Source organism: Anomaloglossus baeobatrachus, chromosome 2 (assembly GCF_048569485.1).
Source record: "Anomaloglossus baeobatrachus isolate aAnoBae1 chromosome 2, aAnoBae1.hap1, whole genome shotgun sequence".
In the NCBI taxonomy this organism is placed as follows: domain Eukaryota; kingdom Metazoa; phylum Chordata; class Amphibia; order Anura; family Aromobatidae; genus Anomaloglossus; species Anomaloglossus baeobatrachus.
In genome coordinates, this window is record NC_134354.1 from 584652512 (window position 1) to 584667415 (window position 14904).

Below are 14904 nucleotides of genomic sequence, written 5' to 3' on the forward strand. Positions count from 1 at the left end.
TTTTCCTTCTTTTGTCATGTTAATGGCGGTATGTTAAGTTTTTTAGATGGCGCACCAAATTTACCCAAGCTGTACACTGACTACTTTACATTGTATCAAAGTGTCTTTTCTTCAGTGTGGTCCCACGTAAAGATATAATAAAATAGTTACAAAAATGTGAGGGATGTACTCACTTTTGTGATATACTATACATACAGGGGCATCTCAATAAATTAGAATATCATCAAAAGTTAATTTATTTCAGTAATTCAATACAAAAGGGAAACACATATTATATAGAGTCATTACAGAGGGATCTATTTCGTGTTTATTTTTGTTAATGTTGATAATTATGGCTTACAGCCAATGAAAACTCAAAAGTCATTTTCTCAGAAAATTAGAATAATTACCACAAAACACCTGCAAAGGCTTCCTAAGCATTTAAAATAGTCCCTTAGTTTAGTTCAGTAGGCTACACAATCATGGGGAAGACTGTTGACTTTACAGATGTCCATAAGGCAATGAATTTGGACACACTCCACAAAGAGGGTAAGACACAAATGGTCATTGCTAAAAAAGCTGGCTGTTCACAGAGTGCTGTATCCAAGCATATCAATGGAAAGTTGAGTGGAACTAATAAGTGTGGTAGAAAAAGGTGCACAAGCAACTGGGATAACAGCAGCCTTGATAGGATTGTTAAGAAAAGGCAATTAAAAAATTTGGAGGAGATTCACAAGAAGTGGACTGCTGCTAGAGTTAGTGCTTCAAGAGCCACCACACACATACATATCAAGGATGTGGGCTACAAGTGTCGCATTCCTTGTGTCAAGCCACTCACGACCAATAGACTATGCCAGAAGCGTCTTACCTGGACCAAGGAGAAAAAGAACTGGACTGTTGCTCAGTGGTCCAAGGTGTTGTTTTCAGATGAAAGTAAATTTTGCATTTCATTTGGAAATAAAGATCCCAGAGTCTGGAGGAAGAGTGGAGAGGCCACAATCCAAGCTGCTTGAGGTCTAATGTGAAGTTTCCATAATCAGTGATGGTTGGGGAGCCATGTCATCTGCTGGTGTAGGTCCACTGTGTTTTATCAAGACCAAAGTCAGCACAGCCGTCTATCTGGAAATTTTAGAGCACTTCATGATTCCCTCTGCCGACAAGCTTTTTGGAGATGGAAATTTCATTTTCCCGCAGGACTTGGCACCTGTCCACACTGCCAAAAGTACCAATACCTGGTTTAATACCCACAGTATCACTGTGTGTGATTGGCGAGCAAACTTGCCTGACCTAAACCCCATAGAGAATCTATGGGTTATTGTCAAGAGGAAAATGAGAGACACCAGACCCAATAATACAGACAAACTGAAGACTGCTATCAAAGCAACCTGGGCTACCATAACACCTCAGCAGTGCCACAGGCTGATCACCTCCATACCACACCACATTGATGCAGTAATTCATGCAAAAAGAGCCCTAACCACGTAGTGAGTGCATTTACTGTACAGACTTTTCAGTAGGCCAACATTTCTGAGTTTAAGATATTTTTTTTAGTTAGTCTTATATAATATTGTAATTTTCTGAGATAATGACTTTTGGGCCTTCATTCGCTGTAAGCCATAATCATCAACATTAACAGAAATACTCTTGAAATAGATCACTCTGTGTGTAATGACTCTATATAATATATGTGTTTCCATTTTTGTATTGAGTTCCTGAAATAAATTAACTTTTTGATGATATTCTAATTTATTGAGATTATCCTGTATATGTAGAAAGAGACAGCTTTTATAGAACCAGGAGAACATTCATTTTAAGTTTTTAAAACTGGAGCAGAAGCCATCTGTCTCAAGTTTTTAAATGATTCGTAACTTATGATAGAAATAGAAAGAAATAGAATTTGGCCATTGACTTGATCACTTGGGGCACTTTGCGAACCAGTGTGGTTTTTGATGTACACCAGGGTCAGTGCCCTTCTAGAGTACAGACATTGTTCATTATCTTAGGTTTCGGCAGGGGCAGTGTTATTGGGGTTATATGCTTGCATTAAACATTGTATCCCAAGGTAATATCAGTTTTTGTCTCAGATAATAATTTATATTTCAAGTCTTTCTTTTATATGAATGCAAATCTATACAATGAGTAGGATATCAATGTGTCCATATAAATTCGCCTATTATATTTCCTTTTTATTTCTCTTTTAATTTGATTATTTTAATTGTATTTGTTTTTATTTTTTAACTGTTCATATTCAAAAACCCAATTCGGATGAATGACTTATCCCGTCATGATGTATTGCTTTATTCAATAAGCAGTCACTTTCTGTAATTTGTTCTAAATAAGACTTTACATTTCAAGTAATAAATGCTTACAATTCTTTTTATCTTGTCTTGTCTAGCTCATCTCACAGCTGGTATCTCTCTCCTGCCTGATCCTCAAGTTCATGTAATTACTGAGTGAAATAGGATGTGGAACTACAGTGTTCAAGATTCCTGTATTGTCAGGATCCATTCATAATGGGTTCTGTCCATCTCTCGGGAAGCCATGAAACAGATGTACAGCTGCAAAGAGCAAGAAGTCACCATTCAACAAAGTGCATCACTTTATAGCATTAAACTTCCTTCAATGCTTATACTTGATGTTAGAGGGTCTAACGTTTTGTATTATATAAGATGTATTCATTTATTACTTTGTCTTATGATATCATAGAGCATATATAATAAAATTATATTAGTTATTCTTGCGGATTTAGAATTAAATTGCTGCACCAGTATAAAGCCAAGGGTGAACTATGCGGACCAGTCATGGCCGCAAATGGCATATATGAGGGGCTTTGTGGGCTCATTCGCTTTACGGACTGCAGATGCTCTGCTCGGAACCATAAATTGGACCATAGTAATGCATGCTGCAAATGTCATGGGGAATTATCCCATATGCACTAGCACAAAGGCCAACACTGGTCTGCATGCTTTCTGGCCTGTGTGTGGTCTGGAAAGCACACAGACAACAAATACGCTCATCTAAATTTAGCTTAAAGGGAACCTGTCAGGTCCCATATGCATTCTAACCTACAAGCAGGGTGATGTGTGGCCTAGTAACCCCTTCCTACCCATCCCTGTGTTATAATGGTGTGTAATATGAATTTATAAAAATATGTTTTATTACTTATGTGTTCCGTATGTAAATGAGCAGAGGCTCTAGTCCCCTGGGCATCGCATCACCTTGTGGGCGTTTGCATAGTTTCCGTGGTATCATGCTCCTGTGGGCGTGATACCAAGGATTTACATGAGCAACGTCACCGTCAGCTCCTTGAGATCCCGCATGTGCGCACTTACCATTCCCGCAGCCTTCTTATCTGGGTGCTTGCTTCTTGGCTTCAGACGCGCACTGCGCATGCTCAGAAGACTCTTGCAGTTACGGTTATGCACTGTGTCAGCTGTTTACTTGCTGGCTTCAGATACGCTCTGCGCAAGACCAGAACCGCAGTAGTCTTCTGAGCATGTGCAGTGTGCATCTGAAGCCGAGAAGCAAGCACCCGGATAAGAAGGCTGCAAGAATGGTAAGTGCGCACGGCCAGGATCTCAAGGAGCGCCGGGGACGTCACTCATGTAAATCCATGGTATCATGCCCACATAGGCGTGATACCACGGAAAACATACAAACACCCACAGGCCGATGCGATGCCCAGGGGACTAGAGCCCCTGCTCATTTACATACGAAACACGTAACATAAGTAATAAAACATATTTTTTAGCCATCCCTGTGTTGTAATAAACGTGTGTATTACAACAGCCGGATGGGTAGGAAAGGGTTACTAAGCCACACATCACCCTCCTTCTAGATTAGAACTTATAAGGGACCTAACAGGTTCCTCTTAGTAGTATTTGTCCTAATTTTCATGTTTTCATAATGATCATCTTGCACAAAAAGATTTAGGGCGGCTTTGCACACTACGACATCGCAGGTGCGATGTCGGTGGGGTCAAATCGAAAGTGACGCACATCCGGCGTCACTTGCGATGTCGTAGTGTGTAAATCCTAGATGATACAATGAACGAGCACAAATGCGTCATTATCGTATCATCGGTGCAGGCTTCGACATTTCCATAATGCCGGTGCCGCGACAGGTACGATGTAGTTCCTCGTTCCTGCGGCAGCACACATCGCTGTGTATGACACCGCAGGAGTGAGGAACATCTCCTTACCTGCCGCCAGCGGCTATACAGAAGGAAGGAGGTGGGCGGGATGTTTACATCATGTTCATCTCCACCCCTTCGCCGCCATTGGCCGCCTGCCGTGTGACGTCGCTGTGACGCCGCATGACCCGCCCCCTTAGAAAGGAGGCGGGTCGCCGGCCAGAGCGACGGTCGCAGGGCAGGTGAGTGCATGTGAAGCTGGCGTAGTGATAATTATCGCTACGCCAGCTATCACAAGATATCGTACCTGCGATAGGGGCGGGGACTATCGCGTGCGACATCGCAGCATCGGCTTGCGATGTCACAACATGCAAAGCCCACCTTAGACTTTAGGCTGCTAGCAGCAAACTGTATTATCTTGCCATTGATATATCAGTCCAGTCATAAGACATCTATCTTCCATCTATTTTGCTACCCTCTGCCTTTTGTCAAGTGTAATCCTCCTCTAGCATCAGACATGCCAGGATAAATTACAGGAAGTTGGGACTGGCTTTCAGTTTGAGTTAGACAATGCATAGGATGATGGCAGAAGCAATGCATACCATTAAATGGAATCTGTCAGCAGGTTTTTGCTACCTCATCTGAAAGCAGCATAATGTAAGGACAAAGATCATTAATCCAATGATGTATCCCTTAGATTACTGGGTGCAGTCATTTTGACACAATCAGAATTTTAAAATTTAGCCACATAGCAGAGCTGAAAGAGTTTCCCCACCCCACACCAGGCTCTCTATAGAGATTGTATATAGACAGTGACGTGTCAATCAGAGGAGGGGTGTGCCGGACTGCCCTGTGCATGACATTGCAGTCCCAGCAATGATAAGGGTCCTGCTGTTTAAAGAAACAGCAAATAAACAAAAGATCAAACCTTGACAAGACAGGCATCCCTGAATTCTCTGTTTTAACCCTTGCATCATGCTGTCTTAAGATTACATATCAAAAACCTGCTGACAGATTCCCTGTAAGTGGGGGAACCGAAGCTCCAGCTCAAATAGTGCTGGTTGAATGTTAATGTAGAGGAAATGTAGCTCTTTAATTCTTCTGAATAAATAACAGAAGAGATACTGGTGACTGCTACCATTGTAACAGACTATCGGCATATATTGCAAATAGTGTAATATTCTACTTCTAAAATTATACTAGGAGTAATAGAGCCCATATCATCATTAGCAATTTAGTAGTCACTTTTCTTTTTTGCCTTCTGATTATCACTGATGTTTTTTGCACCAAGTTCTTCAAAATAGTGCATGCAATCCATAACTTTGGAGCACAATAAAAAATGTTCTCTGTTTTTCTCTTTAATCGGCTTTTGGGACTTTTAAATTGCAAATCCTGAAAAAAGTTGCAAAAATGCATCAAATTCAAAACTTCTGCAGAAACTTTAGTACAGGGGACTCTGGAGTGAAATGTGCTCCACAAAAATGCGAGATTTGGTAAAAGCCGCAAATCAAATCTGTTCAAAACATCTGGGTAAGCAAAGTTGTCAAGGAAAACTAAAACTAAACTTAAAGAAATAGAACTAAATAGAAATAAAGTGCAAATACTAAAGCCACTAAAGGAGCAAATCACTCCAGAAAACTGAGGAAACAGCAATGATGAATGGGGGCCAAAGGGTATATTTCTCTGTATGTCACCAAGACATAAGTAAAGGCAATGGCCAACAGGAAGGTAATAGAATATCATATATTTATCTTATGGCACATAGGCATAAACAATATATTAAAAATGAGTCACTGAAATGGATTGGTGATATGCACCATAGGTGGTATAACACCAAGGAAACCAGCTAGCAGCAATATACATAACCTGTAAAATATAGCAAAATCGAACCATTTCAGCAAAGTGAGAAGGATAGGGCACTACTCAATACATGGAAATGCAACTGGCCTCAGCCATCAGACACATTTAGCAATTTACCGCTATGTGCAGCAAACTTCTGGCAGCAGGAATACCGACAGTTAAAATAAATTATTCACACTGTCACTGTTCTGACACTGCTTATCTACTATTGTACATCATATTGTGATATTGTTTTTAATATGTTTTTAATTTCCACTGACATCTGATAGCGGGAACAGCTGATTTAAATACCTAGGATATGATGTCACTAGCTGTTAGACCCGTCGAAGCACTACTATAGAGTGTGAAACGGCCGTCGTCTGACATGCTGCTCCGTCCTCCCCCCTCCCCGCTTGCCACAGCATGTTAACTTGCACATGTGAATAAACACCCGTCCATTGCACAGCAACTATCGGTGAGTGCTTTTCATTTTTTCTACTGCTAAAATAACCTGTAAAATACAGTGTGTGTGTGTATACAGTGTAGTGTATATATATATATATATATATATATATATATATATATATACACCGTATTTTTCGCTTTATAAGACGCATCTGATTATAAGACGCACCCCCAAATTTGGTGAAGGAAAAGAGAATTATTTTTTTTTTAATGTTAAATGGGGTCCATCTTATAATGCCAGTGTCTGTCTAACAAATCATATAGGGTATATGTCCCTCATAGCCCCCCATCCTAAAATTAGCCCCCTTAATTTGGATATGGCCCCCTTATATTGAATATAGCCCCCTTGTGATGGCACACGTTCCCCTGTGCTGCCTATGGCCCCCTATGGATTGCACACGTTCCCTGTGCTGCCTATGGCCCCCTATGGATTGCATACATTCCCCTGTGCTGCCTATGGCCCCCTATGGATTGCACAAGTCCCCCTGTGTTAGATATCGCCCTCATGCTGCTGCCCATAGTAAAATAAAACACTCTTTCCTTACCTCCTCCAGCGCTGATCTCCCTCCTGTCTCCCTCCGTGCTTCTGTTCACTTCCTGGTTCTTAGTGCCGGTCATGTGATCGGCACAGCAGAGTGAGATCTCTGCATGCCTGATCACAGTGGAAGTAGTGACACCAGGGAGAAACGCTGGAGGAAGTAAGTAAAGCTTTTTTATTTTAGAATGAGCAGCAGCATGGGGGCCATATCTAACACAGGGGGGGCATGGGCCATCACAGGGGGGCGCAGGGACATATAATATGCGCTGTTCCCCAGTCCGTCACTGCGGTGCAGTTTCAGCACTACGGAGATGGACAGCGGCTGTGCATATTATATGAGCGGGAGCAGGAGATCAAAGGCTGCGCTCCAGAGCTGCCTCCACCTCCCCTGGACCCTGCAGTGTATAATATATATATATATATATATATATATATATATACACCCCCCGTATATTCGGCTTATAAGACGCACCCCCTACTTTCCCCCAAAATTTGGGGGAACAAAAGTGCGTCTTATAAAGCAAAAAATACGGTATATATTTTTTTACATATACTCTATACACTGTATATTATGTATATAAAATTATTCACAGCATGTTCAATGAGGCCGTGTTACAGAATAGTTCAACAGACTATAATGACTAAATAGGTTAAAGATTATGATAAGGTACAGAGATGATATTCCGTAATATGCAATTCAAGTCAAGTCACGTCCTGGCCTTGACAAAATGTAGAAGAATTTGAAATGGATAAAGGCTTTTTTTATATCCTTATCAAATATCGTAAACTTTTACTTTAAGGAACAGGATTTGTGAGTGCTTGTTTGAACAGATCGATTGTTTTTATTTCTTGAGTTATTTGTATTTTGATGTTGTGCCGGTTTTGTAATTTTTTGCAAAAAACCCCAATAATTCCAAACATATTTTACATAAACAAACAGTCTTGGACAAAATTGTTGGCACCTTTGAAATTGTTACAGAAAATGAAGTATTTCTCCCAGAAATGCAATTACACATTTTGTTATACACATACGCAAATTTGACATAATTTCATACAAAAACCCCAAAATGGGCTAGACAAAATTGTTGTGACTTTTGCAAAATTGTCGGTAAACAATTTTTTTCAATCATTTGATGTTCGCTCCAACTCACCAATTAACAAGTGTGGGCAATATGAAAAAAATAGCTGAAGCCAGATAAAAAGGGAGATGTTGACTCAATCTTTGCATTGTGTGTCTGTGTGTGCCTGGAGAACAGAAAGAGGTGAAAAGAACTGTCTGAGTACTTGAGAACCAAAATTGTTGAAAAATATCAAATATCTTAAGGTTACAAATCCATCTCCCGAGCTATTGATGTTGTTCCTTTGTCCTCCGTGCACAACATAATCAAGACGTTTACAACCCATGGCGCTGTAGCTGGAGTTGAGCGCAGTTCGCGGTTCGAGGTTCTCCAGTTCGCGGCTCGAGTGATTTTGGGGGCTGTTCTAGATCGAACTAGAACTCGAGCTTTTTGCTAAAGCTCGATAGTTCTAGATACGTTCGAGAACGGTTCTAGCAGCAAAAAGACAAGCTAATCACTAGCTGGCTTTCCGCTGTAATAGTGTAAGTCACTCTGTGACTCACACTATTATGAAATTTCAGCGGATAGTGTGCGGGAACAGCGCATTCAGATCACTGCTGTTTGGATAATGGCGATCGCCATTTTTTTTTTTTCCTTGTCTTCCTTCCCTAAGCGCGAGCGTGTAGTGGGGCGGGCCAGCATGTCAGCCAATCCCAGAGCAAAGCTATTTGCAGCACCACTGCCAAATATTTTTATTTTCAATATTTTGTTGCAAATCCTTTGGAGGCAATCACTGCCTTAAGTCTGGAACCCATGGACATCACCAAACGCTGGGTTTCCTCCTTCTTAATGCTTTGCCAGGCTTTTACAGCCGCAGCCTTCAGGTCTTGCTTGTTTGTGGGTCTTTCCGTCTTAAGTCTGGATTTGAGCAAGTGAAATGCATGCTCAATTGGGTTAAGATCTGGTGATTGACTTGGCCATTGCAGAATGTTCCACTTTTTTGCACTCATGAACTCCTGGGTAGCTTTGGCTGTATCTTTGGGGTCATTGTCCATCTGTACTATGAAGCGCCATCCGATCAACTTTGCGGCATTTGGCTAAATCTGGGCTGAAAGTATATCCCGGTACACTTCAGAATTCATCCGGCTACTATTGTCTGCTGTTATGTCATCAATAAACACAAGTGACCCAGTGCCATTGAAAGCCATGCATGCCCATGCCATCACATTGCCTCCACCATGTTTTACAGAGGATGTGGTGTGCCTTGGATCATGTGCCGTTCCCTTTCTTCTCCAAACTTTTTTCTTCCCATCATTCTGGTACAGGTTGATCTTGGTCTCATCTGTCCATAGAATACTTTTCCAGAACTGAGCTGGCTTCATGAGGTGTTTTTCAGCAAATTTAACTCTGGCATGTCTATTTTTGGAATTGATGAATGGTTTGCATCTAGATGTGAACCCTTTGTATTTACTTTCATGGAGTCTTCTCTTTACTGTTGACTTAGAGACAGATACACCTACTTCACTGAGAGTGTTCTGGACTTCAGTTGATGTTGTGAACGGGTTCTTCTTCACCAAAGAAAGTATGCGGCGATCATCCACCACTGTTGTCATCCGTGGACGCCCAGGCCTTTTTGAGTTCCCAAGCTCACCAGTCAATTCCTTTTTTCTCAGAATGTACCCGACTGTTGATTTTGCTACTCCAAGCATGTCTGCTATCTCTCTGATGGATTTTTTCTTTTTTTTCAGCCTCAGGATGTTCTGCTTCACCTCAATTGAGAGTTCCTTAGACCGCATGTTGTCTGGTCATAGCAACAGCTTCCAAATGCAAAACCACACACCTGTAATCAACCCCAGACCTTTTAACTACTTCATTGATTACAGGTTAACGATGGAGACGCCTTCAGAGTTAATTGCAGCCCTTAGAGTCCCTTGTCCAATTACTTTTGGTCCCTTGAAAAAGAGGAGGCTATGCATTACAGAGCTATGATTCCTAAACCCTTTCTCCGATTTGGATGTGAAAACTCTCATATTGCAGCTGGGAGTGTGCACTTTCAGCCCATATTATATATATAATTGTATTTCTGAACATGTTTTTGTAAACAGCTAAAATAACAAAACTTGTGTCACTGTCCAAATATTTCTGGACCTAACTGTATATTCGAAAGGGTATGCAACTAAATATTCAGTTGAGTCAACAATTTTGTACAACACATTTTTGGAGGTTTGTGTAAAATTATTTCCAATTTGTCTTCTCTTCTCAGTTTTTTTGTGTTGTTCCAATACACACAAAGGAAAACTACCTGTGTATAGTAAAACATGTGTAAATGCAATAAGTTTTTGGGAGAAATTCTTCATTTTCTGGAACAATTTCAATGGTGCCAACACTATATATATATATATATATATATATATATATAGTGTTTAAAATAAGTATTTGATACACTGACAATTTTGCAAGTTTTCCCACCTACAAAGAATGGAAAGGTCTGTAATTTTTATCATAGGTACACTTCAACTATGACAGACAGAATCCCCCCAAAAATTCAGACAATTGTATGATTTTGACATAATATGCATTTTATTGCATGAAATAAGTATTTGATCCCCTACCTGTTAGCAAGAATTCTGGCTTTCGCAGACCTTTTCACATACAATGTGATTTTCTGGATTTTTTTTATTCTGTCTGTCACAGTTGAAGTGGATCTGCAATAGAAAGTAAAGACCTCTCCATTCTTTATAGATGCAAAATCGGCAGTTTGTCAAATATTTATTTTATTTATTTTATACCAATATACCATATATAAAGTCAGTTCCCACCATTTTTCATGTAGAAGATGAATTGTGACATGTTTTCATATATGCAGCATGATGTCTATAATAAACAGTGGGTTATAATCCAGAGAATGGAAAAAAGACAGCCTTCCCCCACGAAATCCTGATTATTCTCAAAGCCTATTGGGTGTGGGAATAGGCATGCTTGTATAATAGAGAGGAAAATGTCTCTGTCTGCTCTTGATTTCTTACACATACTTTAGAGTTCATGTTACGGTTATCGGAAGGAATCTATGAAAAATGAAACTGCATACAACTGTGCATCATCAGGATGGCTTAACCTTGTCAAATACTCTTGAAACAGGAAGTGCTCGGTGACACTCACTGCTAGAAACACAAGCTGATGCGGAAAACACACCAGGAATCTGCTCCAAAGATGGTGTCATGCTGACCAGAACGTAAAATTAACTAAAGTATTTAACCTGCCAGGAAATCCAAGACATTCATCATGATGTGACTAGGAGGAATTCTTACGAGGCTTGTAGATAATGGGATGCATTGCAAACTAGATTAAAATTCAAGATCCATTGTACTTGCGACTACAACATAAAACAAGGATGTTTCTGTGCGTTCTGCTCTTATTATTCACATTTATAACCAGATTATATTTTCCCATCATTTGTTTTTATATAGCTCCTAAAGACAAAAGTAATATATTTGTACCTGCTACAGAAATGTCAACTCGCTTTGTAGCTGGAGTCTCACGGAGAATACCAAACTAGGCGAAAATATATTATGTCACGTTAAAACCTATTAGGAGTAGCCATTGAGGAAATTATGGTTGGGCAGAATGAAAGATAAATTAGGAGCCCTACTGCACATTTTAGTAGCTTGTAAAGGAAGGAGACTTTTGATTTCACATTATTTAATACAGGGACAATTTGCAGGTCATTACTTATATTTAGGAAGCTAAACTGCACAAAATACTGTCATTTTGGGCTAAGTGGCTGAATTTTGGTGGCTTTTTACCGTTGGGTAGACAGACAAGGTCTTCTGTGATTAACTTCCAACATTTATGGACATGTCAAAAATGACTATGGCAATTCACAATGCAGTAATTTCCTTATAACAAACAGAATACTGCAGCACTGGTCTTTCACCTAATATATTAGATTGCTTTAGTGTGACCCTTTCAATATCGAAATATTACACAGCCCTAATAAAGTAAGTAAACAACTACTGGTAAACTCCATGCAAGCAGATCTGACAACATTTGACCTGCAGGTGCTTGGGTTTGCTGGGTCTGGCCAAATTTAAAAAAAAATTCCATTTCGGGGCCAAACTTGAACCCGAACTTCAACCTGGATGCCAAACCCCATATAAGTCAATTGGAATCCAAACTTGCATGCTGTAAAACAGTGGTAGTAAGGGCTAATAGGCTGCAAAAGGAAGCAAAACAGGGATTAGAGCAGGACAATTATACTGCCAAGTTTCTGCACAGCTGTCACATTTCTTCCGGGTCCGCTCATTAAACCTTATGAACATGCACTGCTTCCCCTGCCCACCCTCTGAGACAAAGTCTGTGATTGGTTGCAGCCAAGATAAGCATACAGCTGGGGGCTGTTATTCTCAGGCTGAGGAGGCCCATGTATATTAGGCCCTACCCAGCCTTAAAATAGCCTGCAGCCACCCCAGAATTGGTGCAACCATTAGAGGCGCCAATCCTGGTGCTTACCCAGCTCATCCTGATTGCCCTGGTGTGGTGGCAATCGGGGTAATATAAGGGGTTAATGACAGCTGTGATTTGTTAAAAATCACAGCTGTCATCAAGCCCCAGGTTAATAATTGGTAGGGATCTATAAGACCCCTCCATTACTAACCATGTAAGTAAACAAAATAAACACAAAACATTTAGAAAATAATAAACACCCTTTTTCTTTAATGTAAAAATCCCCAAAACACCCCTGTAGGTCTGACGTAATCTACAACATGATGTCCAATGATGATACTGGCTCTGCAACATTTAAGGTCAAGGGGCACTGTCACATTAGAAAATGTGACTGATCAGTGCAGTATCAGGGACACACTGACAGAGCTGCAGCTGTGAGTAAGGTGGCATGAGTGTGCTCACCCAAGATCACAGCTGGGGTTCTCACGGTATCCCAGGTATGACCTCAGGTGAATGCAATGAACTCAGTCAACTCACCTTAGGTAAACTCTATGAACTCACCTGAGGTGAATTCAGTGCCAGATTACCGGCTTAAGTTATGTGCACATGGGTGCAGGCATGTTTTGGGGGTTTATAAATTAGATAAAGAGGGTGTGGTTTGTTTTAAATAAAGGATTTGTCTCTGTGTTTTGTGTTTATTTCTGTTTACATAAACAATTAGTAATGGGAGAGTCTCATTTACTTAACAGTGTTAGACTACGCCATGGTACACCAATGTGTATTTTAACAGAAGATTTTCATTCTAAATTAAATTGTACATTCTGAGTATTTCATCAGATTTGTAGTAAGCTAGATGGGATAAAACTCATCTTGGATATTCATTTCCAATTTTGCCAAGTTCATTGGTAAACCAGGATGACATGACCAGAAACAAGTCAATTTAGTTTGATAGTCGTGCTAATGATACATTTCCAAATAATTAAAGGGTCATTCAAAAAATCTTAATGCAGTCTCATTCTTCCGTACATACAGAATAAACTGTGTGGTAGTACAACCTATTTTTAAATGTGCACTTATTTGCAGATATTAAGTCCCAATTATAACATCCCATGGTTCCCTAACCAGTTGCTACCACCAGGGGCACACATAACATTGGTGCAGCCTGTGCAGCCACACAGGAGCCCAAGAGGTAAGGGGGCCTATTCCTACCTCCAGAGCAGGTGGAATTGTGCATTTTTTGAGTTCTGGCCTACAAAGGGCCCATATATTGTTCTTAGACAGGAGTCGCCAGTGGTTAACGCTTATTCCATCCTCCAGTCCTATTGCAGTTGGTCGAGCATGCTCAACACTTAATCTCCTTCCTACACCTTAGTAACTAGAGATGAGTGATCCTACCAAGGATCGGATCAGTTCAGGATCACCGATTGGATCATCAATCCTAGCCGTTCTGATCATCTATCCTTGCCGAACCCATTTAATTCAATGGGAGGCAAAAGTGGTGTTCTAAAATGGTGTAGAGGGGCTGTAAAAGAAATAAAATAAAAAAAAGCGTTAAAATAGTACATACTGACCGAGCTTCCCAGTGGCTGCAGCGCTACTTCCGGGGCCAACAATTATCCCTAATGCATATTCACTGCTTTCCCCTTCTACCAGATTCCTTGATTGGCTGCCGTTGGACCATGCTGCCACCCTCTGAGACAGCGTCTGTATTTGGTTGAAATCACAAATACTGTCGGTGTCCTTATATTGATGATCAATAAATAAATAAATAAATAAATTGATTAAATATTTGGCATAGGGTCCCCCTATCTATTAATACCAGCACAGATAAACCACACGGCTACAAGCTGCAGCCCCCAGCCATGCGCTTATCTTGGCTGTGTATCAAAATAAGAATAAACGCATGCGGTTTTGTTTTTTAAGAAAAATATTTACAAAAATAAATAATTTAAAAAAACAAGTGCAGTTCTCCCCAATTTTGATACCCAGCCAAGATAAAGCCCAACAGCTGGTAGCTGGTACTTTCAGGCTGTAGAAACCCATGCTTATTAGCTTCCCCCAGCCTAAAAATAGCAACCTGCAGCCGCCATAGAATTGACACATCCATTAGATTTGACAGTCCCACCAGTTAACCTGCCTCTTCCCGATTGCCCTTGTGCAGTGGCAAGCGGGGTTATAAGGAGTTAACTGCAGCTCCCAGCTGCCACTAAGCCTTAGATTAGTAATGGGGGCATCTCTGAGACTCCCCCATTACTAATCTGTAAGTGAAAGTAAATAAACACAAACACCGAAAAAATACTTTATTTGAAATAAAAGACAAGAAAGCACCCTCTTTCACCGCTTTATTAACCCCCCAAAACACCCCTGCAGGGCTGACATAATCCACACGAGGTCCCACAATGATTCCAACTATGCTACATTACTGAAAGCACAGCGCGCTATCATGGAAC